Genomic DNA, 12,819 nt, shown 5'->3' with positions numbered 1-12,819 from the left:
TCATGACTGTGTGAGTGTTAGTTTAGGGAATAACACACATGATGTGTTATTTATTTGTAAACATGAATTTGAGATCAAATAATCTGTCAAATATATTATAATTTTCCCTCCTCCCCCTTATTTCATTTCTTGTTAATATTGCGTCTATTTTTAAGTTGGATGATAATTGCCCAGGAGAAAGGTCTTTTTTTTTTTTCGAGGCTAAAAAGGATAAAAAATGAGCCAATGGCAAGAAAAGCTTTCTTCACTTACCATTTTGTGCATAGACAGCAGTAAGGTTCGTAGCTTAATCATTTGATGATGTCATCGATAAATTTGCTTGAAAAATCAAGAAGAAAAAAATGTTTTACATTTTGAAATCTGTTTTTGTTTTTTGTGCCTTAATGTGTTGTTTTGACGGGGTAGCAGTTCAAACTGTAAAGCCCCCGGGATGTATCCCATATCGTATACACGGCTACATTGCATTTATTTAACGCAAGTTTCAAAGTGAGATTTAGCGCAAGCAAATGGAACCAGTGACAAATATGGTGTTAAAACTGGAGTTCAATCCCGCGTGAGTAAACGCCATCGCGCTTCGAATAACGGGCACTGTATCTGTATTTTATAGTTCAATATATGATTAAATAGCTTCCCAGATGTAGTCCTCAAAAGCTCCAACGCCAAAACTGCAGTAACAAATGCTACAAAAGTATATTTTCTACCGTTTCTTGTAGCAGTTTATACTTCACCTGTTAAAATGACAGTTATCAACCAAGTAAAGAAAAACAATTGTTTGAAATTCACGTGAATCGGCTGTAATGTGTCTTACGTCAGTACTGCTTTGTAAACATGGGCTGGAATGGATTTTTTTTTACTGAGTAATACTGCACTTTTCACAAAATCCCCAATTTTGCCTATTTTTAAAAATGTTTTAAAATTATTATTTATCCAAAAGATAGCAGAAAAATTGAATATGAAGTTCTAATGTATAACTGAAGTTCCTGACAGCCAAAGTAGTCATTAAATTAATCTGCACCATTAAAAACGAAAATCGTTTTTGATACTTGCTCACTGTCATGGGATTGGCAGTTTTGTATTTCACTGGTTTTGAAAACATACATTTTTACATTTGGCCAAAGGTGCACGATTAGTTCAACCGCCGAAGACACAGCTCACGTCTTTGATAAGTGGATTTATAATAGGGCGTGATGTCTGAAAAGCAAAAGGGGAGATAATGCAGGCAGCAACAGGGCTGTGCTATCTAAAGATAAAGGGCTTCTTGCAAGATCACAGAGAAAATACGTTTTCTGATGCAGAAGAAGCTATGTTCAGCGGTTTCAGATCACTCCTTTCACTATGGTATGTACTGTATGTGATATAGTGACTGAAACATTATTGTACCTAAAGAGCATTATTCTTAATAATAAACACTATTGTGTTTTTTTTTAATATACAAATCTATTTTGTTTTTAGAACAAAATAATATATTTAAAACTCGCAACTGGTACATAATTTGCCAATCCATGGCAATGACATACACACTTGCTCTCATTGATGCCTCACTGCCATCTCCTCACATGCAAACGGTGTCAACCTTTTCATTTAATACTGACTAACATTAAAACTCGCCCCACAAATCAAGCATCCCAACAGCCTGCACTCATGGCTATTGTCCCACACTCAGGCACTCCTACCACCCATTGTGGCCAAGAACTGCCATCTACAGCACTTATTCCCTCACCTGTTGTCTCTGTAAGTTCCCCTCAAACCTTATATTGTAAGCTCTCCGGGGCAGGGATTTCCTTTCCTATTGACTGATTTTGCTGCGCTTATTATATTATTAGAATTCCCTGTACTGTATTCTTCGTGAAGCGCTGAATACAATTTGGTGCTATATAAATAAAGACATACAATACAATCCGAACAGAACTAACCCATTCATGATGTCACAATTGGAATTAGTATTATAACATTTCAGAATGTGGAATTAGTAACATTTTTTGTAGCAGCAGTTATATCTTTAGGGCCTATTGAGAATTAGAAATCGGAATATTTATTTTTACAGTAGTTCGCGAAGGAGGCTAAATTTGCTAAATTATTTGGCAATTTTGCTCAAATCTGTCCACTTTGACAAAATGTACCAAACTCAATTAATAATGTAATCCAGACTGTAAAACGAGACTTTTGCTACATCAAAAGCCCTATTTCAAGGTCTGGATTAAATAGCCTAATTCTAGCCCTATTCGTGACCATTTTCTCATTTTCAAGCAGTGTGACTTTTGCGAAAATGTCTAGAACTCTCCAAAATGTTTGAAGATCCGACATTTATAGTAGCAGTGTAGTTTTGACGTTGCTCGCAGCGAAACCACTGGCGGCGTTTAGTTCATGTGGCGCCTAAAATGCACATCACGTTCACTGCTTGGGATGTCAAAAGCAGATACATTTCAAAAAGCTTAGAGATATTTATATGATCTTAAAGTTAGTGCAAAGTAACCAAAATATGCTAATGCAACAAACGCATCAAGGAAAAAAATATCCTTTTGTATATCCTATGTAAGAAATAAATACACCAATGTATAAGCCAGCAGGAAGTAAAAAATTATATATGTGTATACTGTATTACTGTACAGTACTGTGTGTGTGTATTACTGTACTGTATATATAGCATACGTGGCAGCATAAAAAAAAGTACCTGTACTTTTAGTTGCTGGGTATAAAAAAAATTGTATATACTATTTTTTTAAAGTTACAATGTATCAATGCAAATTTTACAAAATGTTATTAGAATGGTATAATAAAAATGGTAAAATACATGTTTTCAAAAAGCTGACATAACCCTAGTTTAACATCTTTCAGACTTTACCAGAAGCTATCCACTGGAGTGTGGTTATACTTTCAATGTAAGTTATCATGTAGCTAGCACACCCGGTTCTCCTGGAAGCATGACAAGGCATTCTGTATGGGGAGAGCCCTGAGAGCAGGCAGTTAGTACTGATAATAGGCTGAACCGGGTTAGACTTACAGTGTCACTCATCATAGCTGACAAGGTCGGACGGTGAAATGAATGATAATACGGTAGGTGTAGTAGAAATGATATTTATGGCATCATTCTTGCTGCAGTGGGTGAAGAACATATACAAACTGTTCTCAGAGAGAACTGCTATGAAAAGGTGGGACCTTACAGGTCCTGGATGTCAATGGTCCAAAAATTGAGCAGTTGTTTCAAAGGGTTAAATTTGGTTCAACTGCTATTTAACCCCTCAAATGCCAGAGGGGACTGCAACGCATTGCATTATCCCACATCCAACTTGGTGACTTTTTTTGTGGCAAAAGCTTGTAAACTATTTTACAAAGATACACTGGCGACACACTTTATTCGAGCTCGGCTAGTCCCACGAATTCGGGTATACCCGGGTGTATTGAGGTTTGTGACTGTTTTCTGACCGAGTGCATTGAGGTATTTTCCAGGCAGGGATTGAAGCATTTTATTCCCGCTGGCTGCAATACTGCACAGTATATATATATATACTGCATTACAATTCATGAATTTATGCCATCTGGTAGACACGCGAAGCATTGCAGCCTATTAAATCCTAATCATTATCATTTAACAGATCAGCCGCCCGTCAGCCAGGCATGAACCCAGGCTGGGAAGGCAAACGCAACGGGGCTTGTCAGAGGTGAGGAGCGGCGCATTCCAGGTATCTGCCAGGTACATACTGGGTATTTGCTCGAATAAAGTGTGTCGGTGCAGTACAACATTTTTGTACATATTATATGATCAAATTACAAATGATGCACAGGGGGCAACAGGTGCAGAATACTTTATAGCAGCAGTCACGGCAGATCAGGGTTGTTTTTGCATATTTATTTTTTAGATCTGTTACTTTGTTACTCAGGAGATATGAGCAGTTGGAATATTATGTGTATGGGAGGTTAATATGGAGATGTCCCCACTGGAGTCTGAGGTTACCATGGTAAGGTGAACCTCAGACGCCAGAGATTAAGAAAACTATTTTTAACACAAAACAAATGAACTAAACAAAGAAAAAGAACAGTAAATACTCATGGGGAAACATACTAGCGTGTGTGTATATATATATTTATATATACACACACACACACACACACACACACACACACACACACACACACACACACACACACACACACACACACACACACACACACAGTTAGAGATAATATATATTACAGGTAGTCCTCGCTATCCAACGTTTCACTTTACAACGAAGGGCATATCCAACGCTTTACAATGCAACCCTAAGGGCTGTTTTTCGACGCCGGAATGCGTTATCCAACGCTCACCGCCACTGATTAACATGGGACTCACTTTACAACAGTTTCACTATCCAACGCTACTTCCAGAACGGATTCCGATGGATATATATATATGCAAATATAACTGTATGCTCATCTGCATGTCTTAGGCAGGTCTGCAACCCCGCCTATATATTATAAACAGGTGCAATGACAGACATAGAGTATGAGTATGCCTGAAAATCAGGCTGAGAGGGACATAAACACAATCGAGAGATCAGCCAGGTGAATGTAATGGGAAAAATGTCCAACGATATGCGGAACCTAAAAATCATAAGAGAGATCCAATATGGTGAAGTACGTTTATACTGGCTGAATCAGCGCAAAAATAGACAGATACTTACAGTGTAGCAGATTTTACAGGTGTAACGGTTTTTCTGGACCCTCCTGACCCACCCAATCTCAGATTGGCCCCTGTGGTCTAACCGGTCCCCATTACATGGTCGTGTCTGGTGGTGCACCCATTGGCAACAGGACTCCTGAGTCTCCCGCATGATGGTGTTATGGGGAATGTCAGCCAGACAGGCAGCTGAGGTAGTGTGCGTGAGTCCTACCTACATACAGTGTAGTGCCTCCACCTCATCAGGATCTCTGCGTCCGCAAGGAGATGGTTCTGATGAGGAACTCCTCTGTGGTGCCTTCCTCTGTGGAGTAACTTCACACTCACACATGGGGGTTCTTGTGAACAAGGGCATCTTTATTGATAGTATAGGCAGACTGCCCCTCGCAGCAAACAGCTTAGCCGCTCATCTTCTACAGCACTTTCCTTTCAGAAGATCTGCCCTCCCAATGGAGTTGGATCACCTCTCCCCTCAGGGAGATCGCCACCTGTGCCAGGTCCCTGGACACAGTGTAGGCCCTGCCAGCCTTATTGCTGCAGTTCTGACTCCTTGCTGTAGAACCACTCTCGGAACTATTAGTTAACACACTTGACCTCTTTCTTGACACTCTAACTTTGGACAGTGCTGTGTCTTATATACCTTAGGAAACAGCCACCTCTCTGATGTCACTAACAGTGGACTCAGAGCATGTTACCACTCCCCTTGAATACATATGACACCTCACCAGGGTGTGAGGGCAAACCTCCATGATTGATGCTGGCAATCCTGCATATTTACCAGGCTTACTGCCAGCATGAGAGAGAACTGTATACCATTTTAAAACATGGCTACGCAGGCATTTACTGGGAGATTTCAACGAGGAGGCTAAGACGCTGAGACTCACTACTCCAGCCGCGATAGGATTGTATTTCTGCAATGCCTGTAAAATCTGCTACACTGTAAGTAGCTGTCTATTTTTGCGCTGATTCAGCCGGTATAAACGTACTTCACCGTATTGGATCTCTTTTATTATTTTTAGGTTCCGCATATCGTTGGACATTTTTCCCCATTACATTCACCTGGTGGATCTCTCGATTGAGTTTATGTCCCTTTCAGCCTGATTTTCAGATTTTTCACACTTTCTGTTTGTCATTGCACCTGTGGTTTTTTTCCTCGTCTTAACTTTTCCAGAGCGGCCGTCTCCTGTAGCGTCACGTTGCCTTGGTGACCGACATCATAATGTATCTCTGGATGCAGGGGGTTCCTGGAGCTGAAATTAACACAGTTCACAATTTCCAGAGACCCCCTACTTCAATCCTGTAATAAAAAAAAAATATGAAACCTACATTACTGCTTTTAGTAATGCCTCACTACCATCTGCAATATGTAGTACATCCTTATCTGCACTAGGTGTAGTAAGTACATCATTATCTGCACTACGTGTAGTAAGTACATCATTATCTGCACTAGGTGTAGTACATCATTATCTGCACTAGGTGTAGTACGTACATCATTATCCGCACTACGTGTAGTAAGTACATCATTATCTGCACTAGGTGTAGTACGTACATCATTATTTTCACTAGGTGTAGTACGTACATCATTATCTGTACTAGGTGTAGTTCTTCATTATCTGCACTAGGTGTAGTACGTACATCATTATCTGTACTAGGTGTAGTACATCATTATCTGCACTAGGTGTAGTAAGTACATCATTATCTGCACTAGGTGTAGTACGTACATCATTATCTGCACTAGGTGTAGTACGTACATCATTATCTGCACTAGGTGTAGTACGTACAACATTATCTGCACTAGGTGTAGTACGTACATCATTATCTGCACTAGGTGTAGTACGTACATCATTATCTGCACTAGGTGTAGTACGTACATCATTATCTGCACTAGGTGTAGTACGTACATCATTATCTGCACTAGGTGTAGTACGTACATCATTATCTGCACTAGGTGTAGTTCTTCATTATCTGCACTAGGTGTAGTACGTACATCATTATCTGCACTAGGTGTAGTACGTACATCATTATCGGCACTACGTGTAGTACGTACATCATTATCTGCACTAGGTGTAGTAAGTACATCATTATCTGCACTAGGTGTAGTACGTACATCATTATCTGCACTAGGTGTAGTACGTCATTATCTGCACTAGGTGTAGTACTTCATTATCGGCACTAGGTGTAGTACATACTTCATTATCTGCACTAGGTGTAGTACGTACATCATTATCTGCACTAGGTGTAGTACGTACATCATTATCTGCACTACGTGTAGTAAGTACATCATTATCTGCACTAGGTGTAGTACGTACATCATTATCTGCACTAGGTGTAGTACGTATATCATTATCTGCACTAGGTGTAGTACGTACATCATTATCTGCACTAGGTGTAGTACTTCATTATCTGCACTAGGTGTAGTACGTACATCATTATCCGCACTACGTGTAGTAAGTACATCATTATCTGCACTAGGTGTAGTACGTACATCATTATCGGCACTACGTGTAGTAAGTACATCATTATCTGCACTAGGTGTAGTACTTCATTATCTGCATTAGGTGTAGTACTTCATTATCCGCACTACGTGTAGTAAGTACATCATTATCTGCACTAGGTGTAGTACGTACATCATTATCTGCACTAGGTGTAGTACGTACATCATTATCTGCAGGAAGAGTAAATGTGAGCTTAAAGCTTGATAAATAACCATCTTCGTTTTTAAATCTCCTGGACAAAAATAGTGGTAGTTTAGTGTGGCCACCAAAGTCAGCCTCCGTACGGCAGCCAGCAGCAAGTATAAAGGGTGCATCTCCATAACTGGGGAGAAGCTGAGAGAACACTGGAGTCTAGTAATGTTAAAGAAAAAAACCTTTATCAGGGAAGGATTGATGCTTTAAATGATCTCGTTACATTAAAGCTTGGGCACATTGCATGACTCTGAATACACCTTTCATGTGCTAAAGGAGCCATATTTGCTACGCAATCTTCTGACATAAGACATCCTTTAGCACATGAAAGGTGTATTCAAAGTCATGCAAATTGACATCCTAGAAGACACCCCGCAGCCCATTCAAGTCAATAGCAGAAGACTGCTTTGTAATTGTGGCCACAGTGTCTTCTGGGGCAGCATGTCTGGGGAGTGAAAGTGCACATCTTAGTAAATACTGTATGAGCTAAAGTGCTCAGTACAAGTCTGTCCTTCACATTCACTTTCTCGTAGTAGAAGAATTTGGCAGCTGTTGCTGAGATCACTTTAGCCAGACTATTTAAAGCAGCCCTGTTGGTATGGGTGCTACGCATGTTACATTTTCCGGTAAATGCACTTGACTTTAATGTAACAGCCAGGAAAGACTGTGACTTAACCCCTTCCCTACTTAAGAGCTATTGCATCACAGCAGATTTATGGTGATACTTATCTATATTTATCTCAACCAACTGGAGAAAGTCTTAATCACTGGGAAAAAGGGGGGGGGGGGAGGCAGCACGTACAGTTTAAGGGAAACTTCTTTGTCTTTTGTCACTGTTTTGTCACATAAATTGTATTTGTGATGTTGACGTTTTCAATTACAAATCAAAACACAATTTTAGTGACAATGCAAAGAAGTTTGACTTATAGCGCGCGAGCTCAGCGCACACCCCGTTTTAGTAATTTACTTACACTTCTATATTTATAGTAATTGTGAGTTTGTGTGGGTCTCTGTGTGTGTGTGTCTGTGTGTGTGTGTGTCTGTGTCTGTGGGGTGTTTCAGTTTTCAAAAATGTGGTGGGCTTGTTACTGCTCCAGTGAGGCTGTGGTGGCTGCTGCGCATGCTCGCAGAGCCACACTTTTATATTTATATTCATTGTAAATTCCTTGTGTGAGTGTCACTGTGTGTGTGTGCCTATGTGTGTGCGTCACTGTGTGTGTCTGTGTGCGGTGTCTCCGTTTTCTAAATTCTGGCGAGGTTGTTACTGCTCCAGCGCATGCGTGTGGTGCTGGCGGCTGCTGTGCATGCTTGCTGAGCCGCACTGCTATATTTATACTAACTATGAATTCCCTGTGTGTCACTGTGTCAGTGTGTGCCTCTGTATGTGTGTGTCTTTATGCTCCCTCTCCGCCACACTCACTCTTCCCCTCTATCTCCCCCTCTCTCTTCTATACGCACACACACACACACACACACACACACAATCCCCCTCTCACTCACACACACTCCCCCTCTCACACACACACTCTCACACTCTCCCATACAGACACACATTCTCTCCCCCTCCCCCATACACACACAGACATACGCTCTCTCTCCCCCTCCCCCACACAGACACACACACACACACACACACACTCTCTCTTCCCCCCCCCCATACACAGACATACGCTCTCTCTCCCCCTCCCCCACACGCAGACAGACACACACACACACACACACAGAAACACACACACAGACAGAAACCCCATTCAAATACACACACACAAACACACTCTCTCTCCCCCAGACACAGACACACAGAGACAGACACACTCACTCTCTCTCCAACCCACACACAGATACACACTCCGGTACACACAGACAGATACACATGCACAGAGACACACACACACTCTGTCTCTCTCCCCCAAACACAGACACACACTGTCTTTAAGGCTGAGTCCAGGGTCAGCGCTTAGGCGCTGACCCGTACTGAGGTGCGCTGATGCTTGTCAGTGAGCCCCTGCAGCCGCAATGAGAGCGGCTTTAGCAGGGGCTCGCGCACGCGTCCGAAGGCGTGCGGAGGTGTAGGTCTTATACAATTTTTAGTTTGAGCGCTCACGGGAGCGCAGGGCCGGTCACGTGAGCGGTTCGCCCAATAAGGGCGAACCAGCTCCGTGACGTCACTGGCCCGCCCCCCCGACACGCCCCCGGACGGCGTGCGAACTAAGGCCAGGGAAAGCACCCCCTTTCCCTCAGCGCGCCTCCGCACGGCTGCAGTCACCATGGACTCAGCCTAAGGGAGCCAGCTCTCGGCTGATTCCCTCTCTCTCCAGTCAGCCGGAAGTTGTCGGCAGAAGCAGGGAGTGGAAAGAGCAGTGAGCTGCTGGCTGCTGCTGATACCGGGTCCCTCCTGCGTGGGGGTGCCGCAGCGCATCTGTGCCCGGGACAGCTGGGAGAGTTATCCCAGCTCTCACCCTCTGGCAGTCGCAGAACCCCCGAGGGGCGCTCACGGAACCCCGGTAGAAAACCACTGCACTAGTGACTGACATGCAGCAGTGCCGGCGTGTGGCACATGCGCAGTCACTTCCGTCAGAATTTTTGTCTGCCGGAAGCCTTTTTTTCCCCTATGAGATTTTTTTTTTTTGACACTGCCCACAAAGACGTTTAACTTCAAAAAATCTCATCCACTTCCAGGATCAACAATAATATACAAGACATAAATGATAGAAAATGACGTTAAAATTAAAGTAACTAAAACCAAGCAATATTTAAAGAATTCCTTCAAATCCTTATCTCACTGCCTCAAAGTGGCAGGAGTTGGCAATGGGTATTCAGGAAGACGTATGTTGGCATTTGTGCTGGTAGGTTCAACCATACTTGAACATACTTGTTGAGACTTGAACAATAAAGCTAGCTAAAGTGGAAACGGTATTTGTTAACCAAACGAGGCCTCAACCACCAAATATGAAATACACCAAAAAGCAATGGCCCTTATTCTCTAGTGGCTGGAATGTCCCTGGGGTAGACAACGTTCAGGATGAAGACATGAAGGAAGCAGGAATCCCCAGAGATTAAACAAAATCTGTCATGCAAACCTCCATTTAGCTGCCTACAACTGTCGGATTAAATGGAATGTTTCTGGTTTTAGTGAAGTGAGAAGAAAAGATGAAAGCCTCATTGAGCGCAAAAGCAGACACCTAATATATTACAAATGTACAGAAAATGGAAGAATCGGTGGAGCAGGCTTCGTCATTAACAAGAGATGGAGAAACAACCCAGTGGAATATGAAAGCTCATTGGAAAGAGCAGATAAAATTTTCGTTTATTTGACAAAAAATGCAGACTTCAAATTATCCAAGTGCAAGCTCCAACATAAGTTAGAGAAGTGTCCATTTGAACAAGAAAGAATTGGCTTCCTGGGTTATATCATCTCCTTTCATTGCCTGAAAATGGACTCCGTTAAGGTGGCAGCAGTTCTTGAATGGCCTTTACCTATAGGTCTCAAGCCCATACAACGCATCTTGGATTTCACTAACTACTACAGGCGCTTTATCCAAAATGTATCTCATATCTCCTGTCACGATGCTTACCAAAAAAGGAGCGGTTCCCTTCAAATGGACTCCGAAAGCCCCAGCAGCCTTCCAGAAACTCAAAACAGCTTTTTCTTTGGCACCTATCCTGATTCATCCTAATTGAGCCAGGCCTTTTGTCTTTGAGGTTGGCGTGTCCGATGTTGGGGCAGGAGCTGTTCTCTCTCAACGTGAAGACTTTCAAGAAAGATTACACCCTTGTGCCTTCTTTTCTATGCAGAGGGGAATTACGACATTGGGAACCGAGCTCCTTGTCATCAAGTTGGCACTCGAATGAAGCTCCTCAGAGGGGGAGAAACCCCATATCAACTACTGGCAACCTGATTGTACCAGGGTTTACTGCCAGCAATAGGTAAAATAGTAGCCATCAGGTCTTTTTTCTTCATCTGTCATTATTTGTATCTTTTCTTTAATCTTCTATCTTCATCTGTCAATCCAAAGCCCCATGGTAAATCCAGAACAGGAAGTTCTCTCGTCGGCTTCTTGAGGTAAAATGAGACGTACAGGCCTTATATTGGGCCTGTGACGTCACATTTTATGGTGAGATGGTAGAGCTCCAATCCGATTGGACGCTGTATCATGTGTCCACCTTTTTTAAAAAAAATAAAAAAAATGTAAGGATGTGACGTCATCTTCAAGGGAGGTACGTCACATCCTTAAAACCACATGGCTATATCACATGGTATTACGGCCAATGGGATTGAAGACAATTCCATTGGTTGCTGTACCATGTGATAGGCTGGATTAGTTCAAAAGGATGTGACATCGTCTCTTAAAGTGACGTCACTTCCTTTTGAACAAAGGAGGGGGGAAGGGGGGGAAAATTAGAGACCAGTAATTTTATACATTGAAAGACTTTTATTTTCTATACAGCGGCAGCTGTTTAGCACGGAATAATGCCATTGTAAATGTATGTTGTTACCATGCCCTAAGTCTATGCCACAGTTTACTAATGAAGCCTGCAAAGTCAATTAAACACTGATATGAGAGTTTTTCCTACATAGCCCTCTATAGAACAGAACCACAAAGCTCTCTTATATCACTTAACGTTACAGCCTAATTTAATGTCACACGCATTGCGTTAAGTATAACAGCCATTAGTAATAATGATATGCAAATTATATGTAAATGAGGTGTTAGATATATCATAACATTGCCCATCTGCTAAAGTTCGTAGCAAAACACAACAATGGTTCCCAGCACTCAATGCAGTAATGAACAATCTAGGCAAAACCTATCAAACAAAGTCATATTTTACTAATAGAAAAAAATCAAATGATCTAAATGGTCAATACATATACAGTAAATAATCAGATGGTATAATGCCAAATGCACCATGTATATAGATGCATGGTGCATTATTTACTGTATATGTATTGACCATTTAGATCATTTCATTTTTTTCTATTGGTAAAATTAATTAAAGCAAAAATTAATAGTATCATACTAATCCTGAAGCTGAATGGTATGAAAAAAGGGGGTTGGGGGGAGGGGGGGGGTGGGTGGGGGGGGGGGGAGACAAGGGGACAAAGGAACTACCAAAAGGAGTGAGGGGGGAAAAGGAAAGGAATAGAGGACAATGAACATTTAAATAGGTTGGGCAACATTTCAGGGGGGAGACCATTCTTTTGGCCCATTCCCATGGAATAAGCGTCAGTGGTACTTCCCTCTAAAGCCCCAAGTACTGTAATACTTCCACTATACAATCAAGTTAAGAGAAAATAAAAACGTCCCAAAGCTCTAATCGGTCCAGTTCCCAAAAACTGGGGGACGCCTTTGGATTGTACGCGTTCCTGTTGGAGATCATGGATATACTGTAACTGCTGTTGGAGACTACTAAATACCAATGCACTTGTTACACGCCTCTAGGAGTATGTGGCTGAGCAAATTCTCATGAGAG

General features: G+C 41.9%; 1 protein-coding gene across 5 annotated transcripts in view; it reads left to right on the top strand.

The window, feature by feature from the left end:
• SPTB (spectrin beta, erythrocytic) overlaps positions 1-12,819 on the top strand; it is a 98,011-nt gene that overhangs the window by 7,347 nt on the left and 77,845 nt on the right. Inside the window, exon 1 of one of the 5 annotated variants that reach the window (XM_075614181.1) lies at positions 1,317-1,338. The exons of 3 other annotated variants lie outside the window; for them this stretch is intronic. The gene's annotated coding sequence lies outside the window, so the exon portion shown is untranslated. Of the gene's footprint in view, positions 1-1,316; positions 1,339-2,969; positions 3,055-12,819 lie in introns of those variants that run through there. One more of the 5 variants, XM_075614179.1, reaches the window with a different exon arrangement.

Source organism: Ascaphus truei, chromosome 9 (assembly GCF_040206685.1).
Source record: "Ascaphus truei isolate aAscTru1 chromosome 9, aAscTru1.hap1, whole genome shotgun sequence".
NCBI classification, from domain to species: Eukaryota; Metazoa; Chordata; class Amphibia; order Anura; family Ascaphidae; genus Ascaphus; species Ascaphus truei.
This window is presented reverse-complemented; position numbering and strand designations above follow the sequence as displayed.